Source organism: Pseudochaenichthys georgianus, chromosome 23 (assembly GCF_902827115.2).
Source record: "Pseudochaenichthys georgianus chromosome 23, fPseGeo1.2, whole genome shotgun sequence".
Lineage (NCBI taxonomy): Eukaryota > Metazoa > Chordata > Actinopteri > Perciformes > Channichthyidae > Pseudochaenichthys > Pseudochaenichthys georgianus.
Genome location: NC_047525.1, coordinates 11,130,911 through 11,151,611, shown reverse-complemented (window position 1 = coordinate 11,151,611; position 20,701 = coordinate 11,130,911). Strand labels below are relative to the sequence as shown.

At 42.5% G+C, this 20,701-nt stretch overlaps 1 protein-coding gene across 4 annotated transcripts in view; it reads left to right on the top strand.

The window, feature by feature from the left end:
- The window catches only part of magi2a (membrane associated guanylate kinase, WW and PDZ domain containing 2a), a 241,919-nt gene that overhangs the window by 82,759 nt on the left and 138,459 nt on the right, over window positions 1–20,701 (top strand). The gene's annotated exons all lie outside the window — the stretch shown is intronic.

The window sequence follows — 20,701 nt, the reverse complement described above, 5'->3', positions numbered from 1 at the left end:
ATGTATAGTCTAAACGTGGCTTTTGGATCAATAGGGCAATGCTAATAGGTCAAGCCAACCATGCTTCTTGCTTCTCATCAACCCGTATCAGTCTACTCGGAAAAGAGCATTATGTGTTGTGTAAGTGTGTGAGATGAGATGCTTTCTTCCCATTGGCTTCAGTCACAATACTCCCAACTACCTGTCTGTGGCTGTTATCAATTAGCAGCTGGAGTGTTGGTTTAGCTTTTCTGGCAGTTTGATTCTTTAACATCAAGCGCTGACGGCAGCCCTCTGTCGACAATTAGCCGCATTAACTGCATCACACAGATGAGCGGCTGAGTGTTGTGCAGACAATCAAAGACGAGATTTGGAGCTTTTTAGTTCAGTAAAGCATTTCAAGCTCAATTCCTATCTAGTTCTTCTGTGTGTGTATTTGTGTGTGGTCTTTATCAATCTTATTAAGCTGCCAGTGCTTATATGAGCTTAGACTTACTGATGTTTAATCCATACTCTCCTGATTGCTGTTTGCCATGTTTGCTGAACATATGCTCATCGCCATCAGGCTGCGATATTAAAGGGTGTCTGTTGGGGTCTGTATAAGCTCTTATCTGTGTGGAGTGTGTGTTAGCTCCGCATTAGCCTAGCCTTGCCATTAGGCCCAGCTGTCTGTTGGCTAACTCTCTCCTGAATCCTTAATGGAGGTGCATTCTTCACGGCCACACATATTTCACCGGAGCCACTTTTCCATCTCCATCTTTGTGCAGAATACAGCAGGACAAGAAGGACTATGTGTTTGCAACAGAAATGTAATTTTCTCTGATTATCACTCACAGAGGAGGGAGAGGGAGAGAGGGAGAGAGAGAGGGAGAGAGAGGGAGAGAGAGAGAGGGAGGAGGGATAGAGAGAGAGGGAGAGAGAGGGATAGAGAGGGAAGTAGGTGCGCTATCGAGGGTAAGATCTCTCATCTCTTTACTCTTTCTTTCTCTTTCTCTTTCTTTCTCTCTCCTCTCTCTCTCTCTCTCTCTGCTCTCTCTCGCTCTCTCTCCTCCTCTCTCTCTCTCTCTCTCTCTCTCGCTCTCTCTCTCTCTTCCTCTCTCTCTCTCGCTCTTCTCTCTCTCTCTCTCTCTCTCTCTCTCTCTCTCTCTCTCTCTCTCTCTATAGCTCCTAGAAACTGTCACTTGAACTGCACAGCCTTGTCAATTCACAACGTTCCATTCACGAACTTTTATTCAATCCCTCATTGTGTAACTTCTTTTCTCTGCATTGTTGACCCATCCTCGTGTTATGCGTGTGCTGCAATTTTGAACGGCGCCCGTGGAAGCAATGTGGGGAACGGTGCCTTGCTCAGGGACACCTCGGTAGCACTTGGTCTTTCGGGGACTTGAACTGGTGACCTTTCAGTTCCCAAGCCAAGTCCCTATCCACTTCGCCACCACCGCCCCAAATCAGAGAGTACAGTCAGTCTGACTGTAGTCCCTTGCCAAAGGGCAATGGATCCAAAAAAGAACGATAGTATCAAGTCAGAGTTTGCTAAACTGAATATCTCAAATTGTTCAAACTAGTGGTGCAGGATATTAGGAATTATGACATCATCCCGATAAACCCGATAACAGTATTAATAGCCCCGATAATATACAATATATTTTTTGGGTAAAAAAAAGAACAACATACTGCGGTGTGGGTGGATTGGGATGAGGGGCGCTTGTTTTTCACTCTGCTCCTCCCGTTTTGCCAGTACTGTGGTATTAGTGGTTTAGGAAGAGGGGAGTTTTCCACAAATCCAGCGCTCCCTTCTCATGCCTGGCTGTGACGTAGATGGTGTGCGGCCGTGAAGCCAGGACAGTAAACAAACATGTCGTCGGTAGTATGGGACTATTTCAGAGTTAGATAGTTCGCTTGCTATTTGTATTAACAAATGCAATGCAGAAGTTCCACGAGGAGGGAAAAAGGCAACGAGCTATAATACTGCCAACCTGATTAGTCACCTGAAACATCGCCATCGCTACGATGGTGTGTTAACAGCGTACGAAGACGCCTGCGCTGCTAAACTAACGGCGAATCCAAAGCCAGCTGCAAAGGCACCGGGGCTTTTACCTATCGACGAGGCTTTTGAAAAAGGCAAGAAGTTTGCCAGAGACGACCCCAGGGTTAGTTTTGTTCATAGTAGTAATGCTCATGTAATTTGCTCACTACTAGTCTTTTTTTTACCACCAGGTGTGGAAAAACTACAGGTACATTTAATATATATATATATTATATTATTATCGGTTATCGGTATCTGTATCGGTCTTGAGAAGCAGGAAGTTATCGGTATCGGTTTCAAAAAACCAATATCGTGCATCCCTAAAACACAACTCTTCAGAAGCCTTGTGTATAAAATTGGTGGTTTGTTTAAAAAAAGTCAATTACATGCAGGTTCTTTTTTTTCTTTTTTTTTAGCTTATCATGGTTGATTGGTAGATTTTAAGTTGCGTTGGATACAAGCATCAGCTTAATGAAAACTAATATAACTTTTATTTTGTGCGAAAATGATATTGTTTCAGCCAGACCACATTTGAGGTTGCTCAGGCTCATATCGTGATACTATCTCAGAGTGTAACGTCATTCTGTACAGCAGTATCATATTCCTAAGGAAAAGAAAACCTACCCACACATTCAAAGGTCACTCCCATCAGATAGCATTATCCAGATAATGAATCCAGATATAGATCACATGTGAATACCAGGTTTATAAAGGACTTTTGCTTTAAAAGAGCCACAAATGGACACCTTTAAGGCAGGTACATTTTTCACCAAGTATGAGAAAAACATCAAACAAACTGAGAGATGCCTGGTGAGATCAATGATATGTTAGACTAAGGGACGAAAGAAAATATAAGTGGTCTACAAGTGATGTATCTAAACTAGTTCATCACAGCAATTTAAATATAACCCTTGAGTGGTGGAGAAAAGACATTTGATGGTGGTATGGAGGCTGACAGGCAGACCGTAGCAGAGCTCCTCCACCCATACCAATGGAGGTGCTCGGACAGAGTCATCCAGGGCAGCTAGGGCTGTGCCAGCTCTTAGATAAATTGCCTGGTTGAAGTCCAAGGTCAAAGCGTTAATAACCTGAGCCCATGTGAAATCAAGCCTATCGTCGGGTAATCCACATTGATTTGATGGGCGAGTTAGAGAGCGGAGAGAAATAAGTGTGTGTGGACTATTCCTGACGCCTAAGTGGGCTACACTGCCCGAGAACAGCTGAATTATTTAGCTCAAATTGAACTGGAAAACACAGCAATTAAATAATATAGATTTGTATGAGCAAACATTACACAAACACACACACACACACACACACACACACACACACACACACACACACACACACACACACACACACACACACACACACACACACACACACACACACACACACACACACACACACACACACACACACACACACACACACACACACATTATGTATGCATGTATTTAGTGCAAACTTAGACTTTAAGAGTAAATAACTTGAAGGTTAGGCACATCAACTAAAAGATTAAAACCACAAGTGTCTTTCATGTTTTCCCCAAAATACTGAATCAAATATGAATAAGCGCAGTGCCTGTGTTGCAGGAAAATAAATATGAGATACAAAATATGAAGGTCATCAGGATGAGTCTTACTGATTGCCTTCCTCTTCTTACATTCTTTGTTTATTCTTCACAAGCATGTTCATTTCTCATAATATTCCCTTTAGCGCTGTGGGCCTTGTGAAGCACTTAGCAAAGAGACAATGTTTTGACTGAGTAATTATAAGAGGTCAAGTGTAGTTATAAAGTTGTAACGATGCTCTACAAGTTTCTCTCTTCCCACTTTTTTTTTAAAACTTCTCTAAAGTAAGACAATGCACTGCACACTGACTATAGCTATGTCTAAGATGTGACCTTATCTGCTTTCTTGTGTTGCACTTGCTTTTTCTATTTTGTTTGCAATTTAAGTATTGAAAAATGGAACAAAGAGCAAGTTATTACAGACACAAACATGACTATTCCTAATGCTATTGAATATGGTACATGTTAAGCGTAATGAATAATATTCCAGAATGGTACATGCCCTCTTTTATTTACAATGTCTATACAGTATATTATAATTGTAGATTTTTTTTTAAGTTATTTTCAAATATTAACCATCTTACTGTATATAGGAATGACCAACAAACTGACAGTACAATTCCAAATCAGCTTGACTTTTCTTCCTGTGAATATGAACCATGGTGGTGGAAGTATCTGGAACAAACGATTGTCCTCTTCGCCACACCATATTGGCTACCATTAACCTCTTCCCATGATGCTTTTGGGACAGCTGGCAGTGATGATCAAAGCTTGGTTAGCATGTAAAGACAGAACAAAGTAGGTTGGATAGCCTCAAACAGAACATCCCAGTGAACATGCGCTAATGGAGACTTGAAGTTTATGGTGGGTGTGATTGGATGTTCCCACATCTGTCTTGTGAAGTGTGCTTGTCTATTAAACCGCTTTGTTGAATTCTTGTAAGTCTTTACATGTATGCATGTGTTTGTGTGCTTTTGCCTTTACATGCATGCACAAACAGCATAGTCTTAATAGCAGGAAGTGGTGGTTGCAACTGTGAGTTAATGGCAAGTTTGATGCCCACAGGGGCATTGCGTTTTCATTAATGGGCAGGGCAACTGTGCTCAATACTGGTGGTGTTTACTAATGTGAGAGAGACAGAGAGAGACTGCAAGTCCATCTGTCTATCCACAGTCGCCGGTTTGATTATCCTGGAGTCTTGCTGCTTTCCAGGAATTATGAATCTCTTTCTGTCACGCACATCTTATCCTGCTGCTTTTATCTTCCTCTTCTCATTATACATTTTTCTTCCTTCAACCTCGTTTTCATCATTTAGCTGTGCACCATCAACAATTTAGAGCTCGTCAAAAAATAAAACATGCAAATGTCAATTCTGCATATGTTAACTGCCATGTACCTGTGACTGGCCCACATCTCTTTCCTCAGTGTGTCACATGTCTGCGCTTCTGTTTAATAGCCTGATGTGTGATGGATGAAAGTAATAATCAGGTTAATAAAAGGACTAAGAGCTCCCCAGTGCTCCTCATTCATTATTTAGAATCTCGGTGAGAAACCTAATAAACGGCAGAAGTGCCTCCTCTCATCGAGGAGCCCAGACAGAGGGGGGCCTCACCGCGGAGCTCTGAGCTGGGTCCCAGTGTGAAGATGACTGAGGCTTTTAAGATAGAGGTGAATACAGGCAATACTGCTTTGTAGTTTTTATTTTTGTATTGTTGAATGAAAAACAGAAACCCCTGGTGTTTGTGCTGCATGTATTGTATACTCATTAGTCTCCTCCTTCTGACAAAGGTTAGGCAGATCAAATACCTTTAGTCCTTAGCTCACTTTCTCTCTCCCCTCCATTTACTCTTTTTATCTCCCCTCACATTGACTCATTGGAGGCAGGATGGGGTTTCCATGGCAACTGTTTCCACTCCCTGCCTGCGTCAAAGGCTCGACTCCTCTTAAAAGTCTGCCTGCTTTCTTTTTCTTCCTTTCCCCCCCCCTTCTTCTTCTACTTTCGGCAAATGGCTGCAGGTCAGAAGAATGTAGAAGCACAGACACCAGGTACGATCCTCAACATGACCCTGGTCTTATGGAGGCTTACCTAAACAAAAATCCATTTGGTTCCTTTTTTCAGAAATGTGCTACTTTGACAAGCAATATCCTGTCTGCCATCACTCACCTTTACTGTGTGTTGGCTGGGGGTGAGGGGGGGGGGGTTGACTGACAGGGCGAGACACAGATGTGGATGTGCGCGGTGGGGAGAGTGACACGATACTCGATGCTCGTCGGCAGATGCAGCCCACAGACATGACCTGGCAGAGGAGGGAAATGTATTCTGTAATTGGTCTTCATCAGAAAAAGACGGCCCCCCCCCCCCAAAAAAAACCAACATGACTGTCCTCTACCCTTTTCAGTCTACTGATGGTGCATACACATCCGTCAGGTGTTCGCCTCACCTTGACATGAACGTGGGAGCATCCTGCTTTCAATTAAATCAAACTTTATTTATAAGGCACTTTTTATAACCAAAAGGTAGCATTAAAACACATGTAATACCTATACAAGTTAATAAACACTGGATTCGATGCAACAACAACAAATACGACTCCATTAAAAGCCAAATTCAAAAGGTGGGTCTTGAGTTGGCTCCTACAAGTAGGAACACCGTCTGCCGCCCTCAGATCTTCTGGGACGCTTTCCACAATGGTGGGGCTGTAATAATAAAAAGACGCCTCACACTGGGTCTTTGCTTTAGCCTGCGGTATGATTAAAAGGCCAGTACCAGAAGACCTGAGGGTTCCAGAGGAAAACCAACAAATGTCTTTTAAAATCAATTCAGCATCGCCTTTAATAAAATGTTCTTAAGTCTTTGGGGGAATGAAAAAGAAAGTATTTACTATTTTATTAACACGCACTTGGTCCCACATGAAGACACGTTCCTCATTTGCCAAATCCTTAAGTCTGTATCTTGTTCATCGTTTTGAATAAGAGCTAAGGCATTGACGTCTCTGCGGCAGGATGGTAATGGAGCTCAGTTCCACTGCTCCTCCCTGCTCCCATGACATGTGACAACTCAACAGATTTCTCAGGAATACTTCTGAGAGAAGGTAGCGGGAAGAAAAAAACGACAGCTTATTTTTATTTGAAAGTGAACATAATCAAAACTGGTGGGTAAAGGAGTAAAATACGGACCTCGACTGACTTAATTGTGTCCACAAGGAGTAGTCTAGGTATGTCTTATTCACACAGTGCTGTCACTCGAGAGCTCTGTGCGCCTTGAAGAAGAAATTCAGTACAATTATTTGGGAAATAGTCTATTGGTGGACAGCCTGCCTCGCAAATCACATATTGGGCAGAAAAAGTGTTATCTAGTCATTTTAAATGTGAAAATTCAACACTCTTGATCCTCACACATTAGCTGCACAATTTCACACCATCTACTCATATTTATAATACGTCATCAAAACAAATGTGCTTTGGAACTGCAGTTTCAGTGCATAATCTGAGACACTTGAACTTTCCTTTCTCTGCTTTGGTGCGACTGCAGTTATTGCCGCCATCCTTCTCACCCTCTGTCGAAAAAGCTCATTGAACCAGCAGGTTAGATAGATAGACATCCTTTTCATTAAGGGTTTCTACAGTGCTGAACTAACCCAACACTAAAGCTAAAAGCGTGTTTTCCAAAGTGGGCTATCTTTCTTCTAAATGTACCATATCTATTTGGCGGGACAGCACGGAGAGGTGCTCTGCACAAACTGTAGTTCACCACCAAACTGACAATGTGCAGGCCTTATCTCTGGTGAGGTAAATGAAACTGGAAACATTCTGCCATTACTTTAACTCCGCCTTAACGTCACAAAAGACACAGCAGAGATAGAATTTAGGGCATTTATCCTGAACAGCTCTCAAGTCTGGGTGCAATGTAACCAATTATTTGAGAAACTCACTGAATGTTGTTAGGAGATAAGGTGGATAATTAGTCCGCTTTCTCAAATCTCCTCGCGTCCCTAAACAAGCTGTTATCTTACATGAAGGAAATCCAGAGCATACAATTAACCGTTAAACAATAATCCCCTTTAATGGTAATATACAATGCAATACAATCAAATACAATCAATACAGTACAAATTACATACAGTTCTGTGGGATCCCACATTTACCTGATACTCACGTGAGCCAGCCAGCCAGCCAGCCAGCCAGAGGAGAAAGAGAGCGAGCACATGGCGTGCTTCCCTTCTAAATACCTCGCTTCCAAGAACAGGAGTTATCTGCGCCTCCCTTCCAGACCTCCGTGATTGGCTGCCCAAATTATCATCAACACCTCAAATCTTAAGTTCCCCAATCCCAGTGGCTCAGCTTCATTATCACAGGGATGACTGTATGTTAACTCCTGACCTTCCCCCTCTTCCTTTGTCCTCAAAAAACCACATGTTAGCAGGCCCAAAACCAGCCCAGTTTTCTACACAAATCATTTTCATGCTTCTTCACAGTTTGCATGAATACATACAAATATTTCCTTACAATTTGTAGAGGGCCTTGCCTCCAAAAAGATAAAATGCAGAGTCTCTGGAGTCTCACTTATACTTCCTTTACGTGGAAGTGTGTAATACAATGAATGATGAACAACTCTAAGCTGTGTATGCTTTTGTTTGTCTGCTTGCTTAGAGGTGTGGCAAGTTGGTGTCACTCAGAATTAACATCAGAGCCCAGTCCCTCTTTATAACTGTCGCTATGCCTGTCAAGCTTTCCATTTCAGCATTACTCATATGCAATTTAAGGATTTAATACAGAGGTAGCTTCTATACTACCCAGCTCAAATCGCAACTGTCATTGAACACTTTAACAGACTGTAGCTTGGTGGCCAGCTGATAAAGCCATCATTGATTATTCGAAAACTACATCTGTAGTTGTCTTTTTAATGCTTATAAAACAGCTCTGTTTAAGGTCTTGAATTTGCACTTAATGACTACTTGCTAGACACCGACCAAAGCTCCAGGCAAAAACATAGTATCCAGCCATGTCCCGCTATATGTAGAAAACAAGTTTGTCATAGTATTATAACCAAAATAATGCAAGATTACACTGTTCTGACATGTTTTCCTGCTCAGCTTACACAGTTGTTTGTATTTTAGAGCAGAAAAGCATACCGTATTATCCATTCCTCATACTTTTAGTTTTGGACAGGAGAAAATAAACACCCTTAACTATCTTAAAATGCTGATTCTCACTCTTACTACAGCTGCATGCACAACCCTTCAGTATGTCCAGAAATGTGAAGCTTGACAGGCCTTGCTTTGCTAGTTATGGAAGCTAAGCTATGAATAGACAAGTGCTTTGAAATAAAACGGTTTGGCAAACTGTCAGTGAAAAGATAAGTTTGGACTCAGTCAGCTCATGGAAAGAGTTACACATGATATTGTGTGACATTTGATGTGTCCTGTCAACCTCCTTCCCTCCCTCCTTGTGTGATGATTCAGACTTGTATACTGAGGACAGAGAGATGCGTTTGATTTGGACCACAGAGCAGCTTGGGGACACGCAGACCCACATACTTAATATTCATGGCCAGAGCCTTGTTGGCCAAATGGACGTTTCTATGGCAAACCCTGGAGCAAATCCCTCTCTCCGCAGTGGCACACAGCCACCACAACAGTGCTACTGTAATCAAATGTTACATCTTATAATTATGACCCGAGGGAGACAGTACTCTGATTACAGCATGTAAACATCTCGATCAAGGTCATGATTGAAGGAAGGGTAACTTAATAAACGTCTCTCAGTTATTTACAAATCTGTACCTCAAAGATAACTTGGACAGGGACAGACGCAAATTACTTTGGTTGCAACACATATTAGATTATCATTGGCTAAAGGCACAATGTGAAAAATGATATACTCAAAATAAAATAGAATTAAAATATATGTTTTCTTCTACCTCCTGGGGCTTTAAAGTGGGTGTTTCTGTAAATGTGTGCTACTATCACTTTGCATGATATTTCTTTCCCATTAGTCTGTGCATGTGCTTTTTGACTGGAAAGGAAAGTGCAAGGCGTGACCAGGATTGTTTCTTGTGTAAACGTGTCTTCGTAATCATCGTCTCCCAAGGAAATTCCCTCACTTCTGTCACTGCCTCCCACCTGCTCCCCTTGTTGTACGATGAGTTTGAAAGTGACACAGTTTTAGTTGTAACCATTAGCAGCATCCTTTGCAGAAACAGTCGGCGAGGCCAGAGCGAGAAGAGAGAATCCCTCGGGTCGGTCTCATTAGAGACAGTTTCGCTGTCACAATTCCCTAGTCTTAGCAGCATTAGGCTTCACCATCTCTCATGTTAATTACTTGGGCTGAATGAGTATTTGGCTCCTCTTGGATGTTAAGGAAAAGCAAAGGATGGGACTCAGGAAGGGAGGAGCCGAGCAGAAGCAAAAGCAGATTCGCTGCTTATTTTTTGGTTGAGTTGTTTGAGGGTACGATTTTGGATCGTTTTCTCTTATATCTGATTTCCCCAAGTTCTCCTCCCCTGTTTTTGTTCCATTAGGTCTGGAAGCTGGGACATTGCAGCCAACAGTAAGTTGTGCAGTCACCCGCGCTGACCGCACATGATGCCCAGAGGGTTGTCGAAGAACTTTGCTCGAAATGTAAAAATGGCCTGCAGCCAGGGCTGATTTTCAGCATCATGTCTCTGTAATACCGGAGCAATGATTTAGTCTGGGAGGTCTCTGCAATCAGAGATCCAATCTGCATCCCCGTTGCTCTCCGAGGCTTTAGGTAATAGCGACACAAGTGCTTAGCCTGCTTAGGCAGCGTGCTCACACAGACACATCAGAGCTCTGATTCTGTTTATCCAAGCCCCTAATGAAATATTCCATCTTTGCAATATCAGTGGGATGGGGAATTGAATGTGCCGAGTCGGCTGCAAACTGTGACCTGCTAGATGAGGGAAAGCTATCATGTCAGAGTGTCTGTATCATTATTTGCTGCGATTCCGCGTAACTAAGCTTGACACTGCAAGTATTCAATTTGAATGATAATGATATTGGGGCAGAAAGTGTATGCACTTATCTAGAATGGCAACTCTACGCACTGAGTTGGAATAAGAATGAACAGATTTGATGTTGAAGCTCAGGTCTCTTCTGACATGTAGAGTTTCAGGACGTTTTATTGAGGACTAACAGGCTGTGAAAAATGTAATATAGCAGGGCTCGTACTGCAACCCTTGGCTGCAAAAAAGCACGCAGATAATAAACATTTTTGATCTGTTTTTTTCAGATGTTTCTATTTGTTAAATGATTTGGTAATATCTGTTTTTGTTGCAGTTGGCCCACAAGCGTGATTACAGTTTCATCATATCTTCCAATAAAAATGGTTTCTCTCCAACAGGATGAAGTCCTATTAAAGTTGCACTTGAAACTGCTTCAGGGTAACATGCTGAAGCTTGACATTGAACTAACCTACTGTATGATACAAAAACTGAGGAATCAATGATGCTGGTGGAAATTGATAAAATCCTTGTTTTTCAAATGACCTGAACCCTTTCTGTTGACTTTTACTTTAAAATACCTTCACATCATGGTACGGATCGGTTCTAAAATGCCTTTTGTGACTCTGGAGGAGCTGATGAAACTGATTCAAATGACCCGAGTATTCTTGGCTTTTGTCAAGTTGCCAAGTTGCATTATGGGAGGTGTAGAATCCAAGGTTATTTGGACGTTTTTGTGTCTCTTTACAATCTTCAGGGTGTCAGAAATGTACATCGTTTTTCTTTACTAATAAATTCAACATTACATTTTAGTTTTTGATAGGCTTACCGTTTATGACTATAATAATAATATTCCCCAGGTGCACTTGCAGGTGTATTGGCAAATGCTTAGAGTCAAGGTACAAACACACCAATATGTTGTTATTGACCTCAAATACAATACGCAGGCCTCTCATTCTGAACACCAAGTGTGCAGAGGGATCTGAAGGATCATCTTTGCATAGTATTTGTAATTATCTCTGTGTTTTTGTTTATCTTCCCGCTCTGCTTTGTTTTACTGTAATCCCGCTATGCCCCAGAATCTTCCCACTGTACAACACTAAGAGGAAAAACAGCCAGTAGTTACATTCTTCATTTTATCACCCATTTCCACAGAGCACTTGCCAGCACTTCCTCGACACAGTGCAGTGTGGTTTTTATGGTTGTTTTGATTAATGCACATTATTTTACCACAGTAAATGCTCTCTTTTTAATGTTCCACCTCTACCTACAGTATAACTGTACTTATGAAGAAATGCATTACGGTTTATTTGGCTCGCCCTCCCTTCCTCCTCCTCTCTCCTCTCCTCCTTGTTGTTTGCGTTGTTGCTCAGTGTGCTCCAGTGCACAGGAAGATGCTCTGGTTGCTCAAGGTTAGATTGCTCCTATCAACAAAGAGCAAGTGCGTGTTTCCTTTTGTTTGACATGAGCAGCACACCTCCCCAGACAAACATACCGTACACTCACCCATATCACAGTTATTTCACTGTAGGGCAGACTGAAGTCTTCAAAAAGTGGTTTGAAAGATGGTACTAATACAACTTCAACCCAAAACGTTAATAAAATGTGCAGGAAAACTCAAACATTACATTACATTGCATTTAGCTGACGCTTTCATCCAAAGCGACTTACAATAAGTGCATTCGACCAAGAAGATACAAACTTGAAGAAAACAGAATCATATAAGTACATCAGGTTTCATAGAGCCAAAACATTTCAAGTGCTACTCAACTGGCTTTAGATAAGCCAGTCCTTTGTTAGTATATAAGTGCTTTGTTAGTATATAAATGCTTTGTTATTATTTATTGCTCGAAGTGGAGTCGAAAGAGATGAGTTTTCAGTCTGCACCGGAAGATGTGCAGGCTTTCTGCTGTCCTGATGTCAATGGGGAGCTCATTCCTCCATTTTGGAGCCAGGATAGCAAACCCACGTGTTTTTGCTGATGGGAACTTGGGTCCCCCTCGCAGTGAGGGTGCATCGAGCCGTTTGGCTAATGCAGGGCTGGAGTGTATGGTTTAACCATGTCCTGGATGTAGGAAGGGCCAGATCCATTCACAGCATGGTACCGGGTGAAACGGCGGACCTCTGTCGGTGCAACTTCAATGATGCCTTTTTAAAACATACAAAATTAAGGGCGGTGACCATACAGTCTATGGCAGTGACGGCCGTCAGCGAATCGAGCTGGCCCTTGACTACCGGCTGTTCTGGGATTCTCCAGATTCTACAGATGACCAGTCCGCGGAGGGTGGAAAATACATACCGAAAGTAAAAAAAAGACGTGCAACGGGACGGTGTTCCCACGGGGGAAGAAAAACTTAAAATATTAAATTAAACAATCTCATCTCTTAAAATTCACAACTTATTATGAATTAATCATTCACAAACTTATAATTATGTATTCACATGTTTAACTCTGTTACATATGCACACAGCGAACAGAAGAGCATAGGGCAGAATTAGGAGGGAATTCCGTCTCGTAGCGTTTGTGCACTGTTTTAGTGCAGAATATTGTTGTTCTATTTTTAGATACATCTCGCGATCGACTGGGAATCTCCCCGCGATCGACTGGTTGGGCACCCCTGCTGTAGAGTGACCTGCCTTGAAACCAGACTGGTGCGGATCAAGAAGGTTGTTCTGATGGAGATAACAGGAGAGTTGTTTAAAGACAAGTGTTTTAGACAGGAATGGGAGGAGAGAGACAGGCCTGTAGTTTATAACATCAGACGGGTTGAGAGAGGGTTTCTTTAGGAGAGGGTTTACTCCTTGAGACTGTTTGGAAAGTGACCAGAAGTTAGAGAAGTGTTGATGAAATGGGTGAGAAACGGTAGAATATCAGGAGCGATAGTCTGAAGGAGGTTTGAGGGGATAGGGTCCAGAGGACAGGTGGTAGGGCGGGCAGAGGTAACGAGGGTAAGAACCTCACTTGGAGAGAGGGGAAAGGGAGGTTAGTGTGTGGGTGAACGGTGGGACTGGTGACCCAGTGGAAGAATGGATCTTATCTTGAAAGAAAGTGCTTTTTGTCTGAAATATAGAAGAAGAGAAAGAGGATATGAGGGACTGATAGGTTAGGGTGTTTGGATTTCCACCATTTCCGCTCAGCTGCCCGAAGGATGGTTCTATTAGCACGCAGTGCGTCATTTAGCCGGGGAGCAGGAGGGGACTGACGAGCCTGTCGAGATTGGAGGCAGAAGTTGGAACGAGTCAGATGAAGGGAGGTCTGAGAGCACCGATGAGGTAAGAGTAGAGGGGGAGAGGGAACGAAGGTTACGGCGGACAGGTGCAGAATTAGAAGAGATTAGTTTGTTATGTTTGGTAAGGGGTAGAGAGAATAATATGAAAAAGAGATCCGAGATGTGAAGCGGGTTTACAAAGAGGTTAGAAATAGTGCAGTTCCTTGAGAGTATGAGATCAAGGACATTGCCAGCTTTATGAGTTGGTGGGGATGGAGATGGTGAGAAAGCAAAGGCGTTTACACTAAATATTAATTGAGATATTTTCTCTGTCTGGAGGTTGAAGTCTCCGAGAAGTACAGCGGGAGGGCCAGTTTCAGGGATGTGTGAGAGGAGATTATATAATTCCTCCAAGAAGTCTCCCAAGGCGCCTGGTGGACGGTAGAGAACAACGATGGTTAATTGTATAGTGTTACGTTCCCTCCAAATCTAGGGGTACGAAGGGGAGTAATAAAACACAGAAATGACGAGGCACAAGAAAAAAGAGAGCGGAAACTGCTGCAGGTCTCCCTTGAAAAAGAGATCTATGATCTCAATGGGACCAATCTCGTTAAATAAAGGTTTGAAATTAAATTAAATGAACTGATCTCTGAAGCCACAAAGGGAGGTTTAATTGACCAATGATGGACAAGCAGAAAACGGGCTCACCAGCCAACTTGCAAAGCAAATTAAGATACAAATATATACAGGTCCCACACAGAGACATAGACACCATGCAGCAGCCAGAGGAGAAGGAGAGCGACTGCAGCTTTTCTCAGGCCCTTTATGGAGGCCCTGATTGGTGATTGGGAGCACCTGGAGGGGAAGCTGCACCTGGAGGGGAAGCTGCACCTGGAGGGGAAGCTGCACCTGGAGGCAATATAGAGGGAGAGAGAGAAATACACACACACACACCAGCACCCACTAAGACACGTAACACCCCCCTCCATAAAACCAAACAAGTGTTTGGCCACAGTTACCAAAACACACATTACACAGTTCACAAGCCTGAACTATTGAATGCTTGGAAGCTGCCACCTGCTGCTTCCAAGCCACACACTCTGCCACTAAATGACCAGGGTCAAGACAAGAAACACAATCTCTTAGTGTTGGGACCTGGGAGAGAAACAGAATGAGCACGTGCGACACGTCTGTTACGAGCCTACAGTGAGGATAATTGCCCTGAGGATATACTTTACCCTCGGCTATATCATTACCCATTATGACATCCACACCGTCGACAGGAAACTTGGGGAGCACAGCAACTGGAAAGAAACCAGTAGCCAGTTCAGACTGGACATGGACATTGTGAAGAAGTGCGGGCACAAAACCCATCTCAATACCTCTCATCACCATATTCGCATCACAGGCAGACTCAGCACTCAGGGGCAGGGCACCGGCAAGGATGAATGACTGTGAGCCACCACTGTCTCGCAACACCGTGACCTGCCGCTGGTCCTCCACCTTCCCTGACAGAGAGACAAAGGCAGTAGAGATGAACGGTTTCAAACACTCATCAGGCCCTTTGTTAACAGTGGCCCGTCCACTAGGACACACTGCTGTAACCAATCCCACCCCTTCTGGGTGCTTGCCATCCGCTGTCTGCTTTCTCTTCCAAGCTGCACAGTCTGCTATGAAATGACCAGGGTCATGACAAAACAAACAAGACATTTCTAGCTTGGGATCTGACACTGGAAAACTGGCACGAGACCCAATTTGTTACGTTCCCTCCAAATCTAGGGGTACGAAGGGGAGTAACACAACACAGAAATGACCAGGTACGAGAAAAAAGAGCGAAAACTGATCTCTGAAGCCACAAAGGGAGGTGTAATTGACCAATGATGGACAAGCAGAAAACGGGCTCACCAGCCAACTTGCAAAGCAAATTAAGATACAAATATATACAGGTCCCACACAGAGACATAGACACCATGCAGCAGCCAGAGGAGAAGGGGAGAGCGACTGCAGCTTTTCTCAGGCCCTTTATGGAGGCCCTGATTGGTGATTGGGAGCACCTGGAGGAGAAGCTGCACCTGGAGGGAGAGGCTGCACCTGGAAGCAATATAGAGGGAGAGAGAGAAACACACACACACACACACACACACACACACACACACACACACACACACACACACACACACCAGCACCCACTACGGCACGTAACATATAGGATGGGTTACAGTAACGGCATGTAATTCAAAGGAGGAAGGAGAGAAGTTTGGTAGTTGGTCGAGGGAAAAGCTCCATTTGGGAGAGAGCAGGAGACCAGTGCCACCTCCTCTGCCAGTGGGTCTGGGTGTATGGGAGAAGGAATATGCTGTGGAGAGAGCTGCTGGGGTGGATGCGTTGGATGGTTTAATCCAGGTCTCGGTGAGAGCAAGGAAATCCAGAGACTGCAGAAGCGTAGCCAGAGATGAAGTCAGCCTTAGGAACAGCTGACTGGCAGTTCCACAGGCCACCTGAAACTAGATGTTGGATGTCAGTGGAGCATGTGGGGTATATATTTTGAATCTACTTAAATCAGGACCGCCAGTATTTGGAGCAAGTAGATTTAAAAAAAAAGAAAAAAGATATTACTGAACTGCTACACCTATTATTCGAAGTCAGATACATATTTTATATTTGTTACATCTTGTATGCTGAAATGTACTAACTGTAGCGTTTCTTCTACCTCAACGCAAAATATGACTTAACATCTCATTTAAAACTTGAATTTGCATAACCAGTTATTTACAAACTTCAAAATAATGAAGTTGTGAGGATTGCTTTGATACTGGTTTCAGTTAACTGCTATAAAAGCCAGCTCTGGTGTTAAGTGAACAACATGTCTGCTGCTCTCACGGCCGTGTTAGTGCTTAAACAGAAAGTCCTATTCCTTAAGGCAACACATTGTGTCACCGGAATGAGGTGTTAATGTCTGCTTTCATTACGGTCTTCTTTCACATGGGTCCACCTGCTCACACATCCACACACACAAACACACAGAAGCAAGCGATTGAATTCTGTCAGCGCCGGTGTTTCCTGCACATATTTTTGGATCCGTGGGCAGATGTTTGTTTGTTGAGTTTGCAGCTAGCTTTTCTCTCAGCAGGTTATTTACTTAGGACCTGTTTGCTGGATATTGCTGAATTGTTTGGATGAACACAGACGGCCTGTTTCTGTGAGGATATAGACCAAACGTGCATCCTGTCTGCAGGGACAGTGAGCCTGTGTTTAAAATGCTTGGCATAACACTGAGGCTTGAGTGATGGCATCTGTAGGGACTTGATGAGAGCCAATTATGAGCCAATTATGGTGATTAATGGGATTATAGCTCCAACCTCTCCTGGTAGATACTTACACATGTAAATAGATCCTTCCCTTCTCAAATTGGAGCATATTCACTCAAACTGCTCATGCTCTCCTTATTAAGAGTAGATCATTTAGAGAAACTCTGCAAGCCTCTTTGTTGTGGTACTTTGCACAGGAAGGCTTGAATGATCATTAAGTTTCCCACTCAGCCGTTACTTGACTTCAGAAACCCTAAAGGTAGTCTAATGCCCCGGCCACACGAGGACGAAAACGGTCGTTTGCGTTACTGTTTAGTGTCATATAGACCGTTCGGCCACACGAGGACGACTGAATACGGCACTAAACGACTGCGGAAACGATAACGGGACCCAAGGTAGATAGAACGGCATACGCAACGCTCTGGGGGGTCCAACGGCTCCGTGTGTACGCCCTATATGATCATTTTCTGATGATGATGAGGCAATAGCCCCGCCTCTCCCCACCTCTGCTGCTCACCCCCGCGTCAAAGTAAACTGCACACTGAATTCAGATTATTTATCTTTCTCTCGATATGGACATACACGCGAGTGAAGTCTAATCTGACAGGACGGAGACACCTCTCAAACTACCTAAACTAGTTATAAATATGTTTATTTTTACTGTCGGCCGGGTCACTCATTACTGGATGAGCTGCTGCATGAGACAGACACTGACGCTGTCCGAAGAGAGGGAGGAAAAAGAGAGGCTCCGTGTATTTTATTATTATATTATATAGAGTCGTTATTCATTTGTTTTAAAGTTCAATAAAAAACAAAGAAGACCTTTGACCGGCACTTTTATAATTTTGTCCGGAAAATTTAAACTTTAATACACGTTGACTGGTGAAAAACTCTGCCCGGTTCCCTCGGCCCCCACCGCGGAGAATAAACAGAAGGGCAACCATGACAACCATGCTTCTTCGCTGCTTTTGTGGAGGAAGTTACAGCGCCACGTACAGGCTCCTGCATATGTACTGCAGCTTCTCCAGCGGTTGGAGCTAAACGGAGCGGTCTCGTGTGGACAGACACTATCCGGATGACTATTGCGTGTGGACGGAAGCTTTTTTGCGTTTGCGTTAATCCTATGCGTTTAGCCGTTTTCGTCCTTGTGTGGCCGGGAAGTAAGCTCTGGTGGGCATTACATTCTCAGCTCACGTTCGTAAGTGGAGTTCTCAAAAGAAACAAGGACAGCAGGGAGCGTCCCTCTCCTCTATCAACTCCCCGGGGTCCGCTGGAGAGAAATCAGCTCTCCACTCTATGGGTGTGTTACCTGTCTCTGTGAGTTTGTGTGGGTTTTGCAGACATGTTGGTCAAGCCTGAGCTTAATTTATAATGCATGTTTGTGCCAGTGAGAGCACCGTACCCTGAAACAGTCCAGTGATATGCGACATGTTCTCCTGCCTAGCCACTGAGACTCAACCAACATCCAGAGTAGGACTGGGGATATGCAGAACATCTCTATGTCTGATTAAATTCCTCAAAAGCAATATTGTGTAATATTGGAGGATTTTTTAATTTGTGCTTTGACACAAATCTACATAATGATATATTTATTTTCTCATCGTTCCAAGCAAAACATGCAGAATAAGCTTTTATGCCAGGTTATTTTATATTGAGGATAAAAAACCTTTTTATTTACCAATGCTTTTCCAGAGGTCATTTAACAAGATGTTATTGTTAAACTTATGCAGATTTGGCAGCATCAACAGCATTTAAAGTGACTATTTTTTAACTACCTTCAATGTCTTTTATGAGGTGCCTTCTTTTCATGTTGGTATTTCTTTAGTGTTAATGCTTATGTAAAGCACTTTGAATTGCCTTTGTGTGTATGAAATGCGCTAGATAAATAAACTAACCTTATCCTTAAATTAACTTAAAGATAAATGTCAACATACACTTATAACTAAGTGGGTGAATAATATAATACACACATAATATAATAGCAAGAACAGTCTGGTTGGTTCAGAAAATAACATTACTTTTATGTAAGTTTTCTGTATTTGAAAAACATTACGATAATACAAAATCTAAGACGGTATCTTGTCTCATCACAATGTCTGTATAATAAAATTGGTCTACTGCCCAGCCTTAATCCATAACTGTTTGCACTGCTTGAGACAAAACAAGGCAATGAAAAGGGAACTTAATCCAAATTTGTGAGCATTTTATGAACGATGTAAGATGGACCAAGGCTGTATTTAGTGTTGGTGTTTATACCTCTACAAATACATACATTATTATCGACAAAATATCTATACTCGCAACAAACCCTGCAGCTTTTTCACTTCTAAATCTTGGCATTGTTGTAAAGGAAGTATTGATTCTATTTTTGTTCAATTCTAAAAACGGATCCTGCAGCACAGATTGATGCCCCATGCCAACGCTCTCTACAGTCAGCCCTGTATATGATGCACTGTGCATCACTTATTGTTTCCTAGTACATTGTTCTATTTTCATCGTTTCATCATCATTTGTTTATTCATACGTTTTTGAAAATACAAGTACATTCATAAGACATAATGAGCTATAGGAAGTTACAGAACATACAATAAACATGTAGTATTTAAATGATATGTCATAATACATATAGAATATAGTATTATACAGAAACATTATAACACAAAAAACATACCCCACACTAACCAAAAACCCTAGAAACGAATCCTCTCTCACCCTAACTACTTAAAGGTGGGGTAGGTAATTTTGGAGAAACCAGCTCGAGTGCGCTAGAATTTGAAAATACACAGCCGTAAAAAATCTGCCACTTCCTTACAGAGCCCCTCCTCCAACACACACGAACATGCACATGACCAATGAGGGCACAAGATAAGTTTGTGCACAGATGGAAGGCTGACAGGCAGGTAGGCCATCGTGCTTTTTACAGTACTACGGCTTCCACAGATGACATTTTTTTATGGATTTTTTGTCAAAGCACTTAAGATATTCATTGCTATCGGGATGTTAAGAGCATTCCATGGAATATAACAAAAAGTGTATCTCGAGCCGGTTTCTCAAACGTACCTATCCCACCTTTAATAGTAAGATATTACTAAGATATTTATTTCAGTCTAAACATTTGTTTTAAATAGGGAAGATAAAAAACACTTGACATGTTATATTGGAATGTTATTGTAAATACAAAAGCATTTTACGGAAAGTACGCTTGTGTAGAAGTCAACAGCCATTCAGCTTATTCAATCTTTGACATACTTGCTTAACAAATGTTGCTTTGAGTGCTTTTTAAAGACAAACATAAAATATAGTGTGATCAATCTCATTCCACACTTGACCTCTGCAGACCACACTGTGTCTGACACATTTAAGTTTGAACTTTTTACCCTTTATAAAATCCTTATTCCTAGTTTCATATGTATGTGAGCTTTGGGAGACTGATGCTGTGAAAGAAAGACTCTTTTAACATATCAAATTAAAGCTAAAAATAGCCTTTTTTATCCTCCAATTAAATCTGGAGCATAAGTGCGTGATTTAATGCACATCTCAATAATGCATTAAGAGGCTTCAGCAGAAAATCACGGTAGTGGTGTGTGAAGAAGCATGCCTGAGTATTTTGAACCACTTAACAGGGTGTTTAGCCGCGGGCGACAT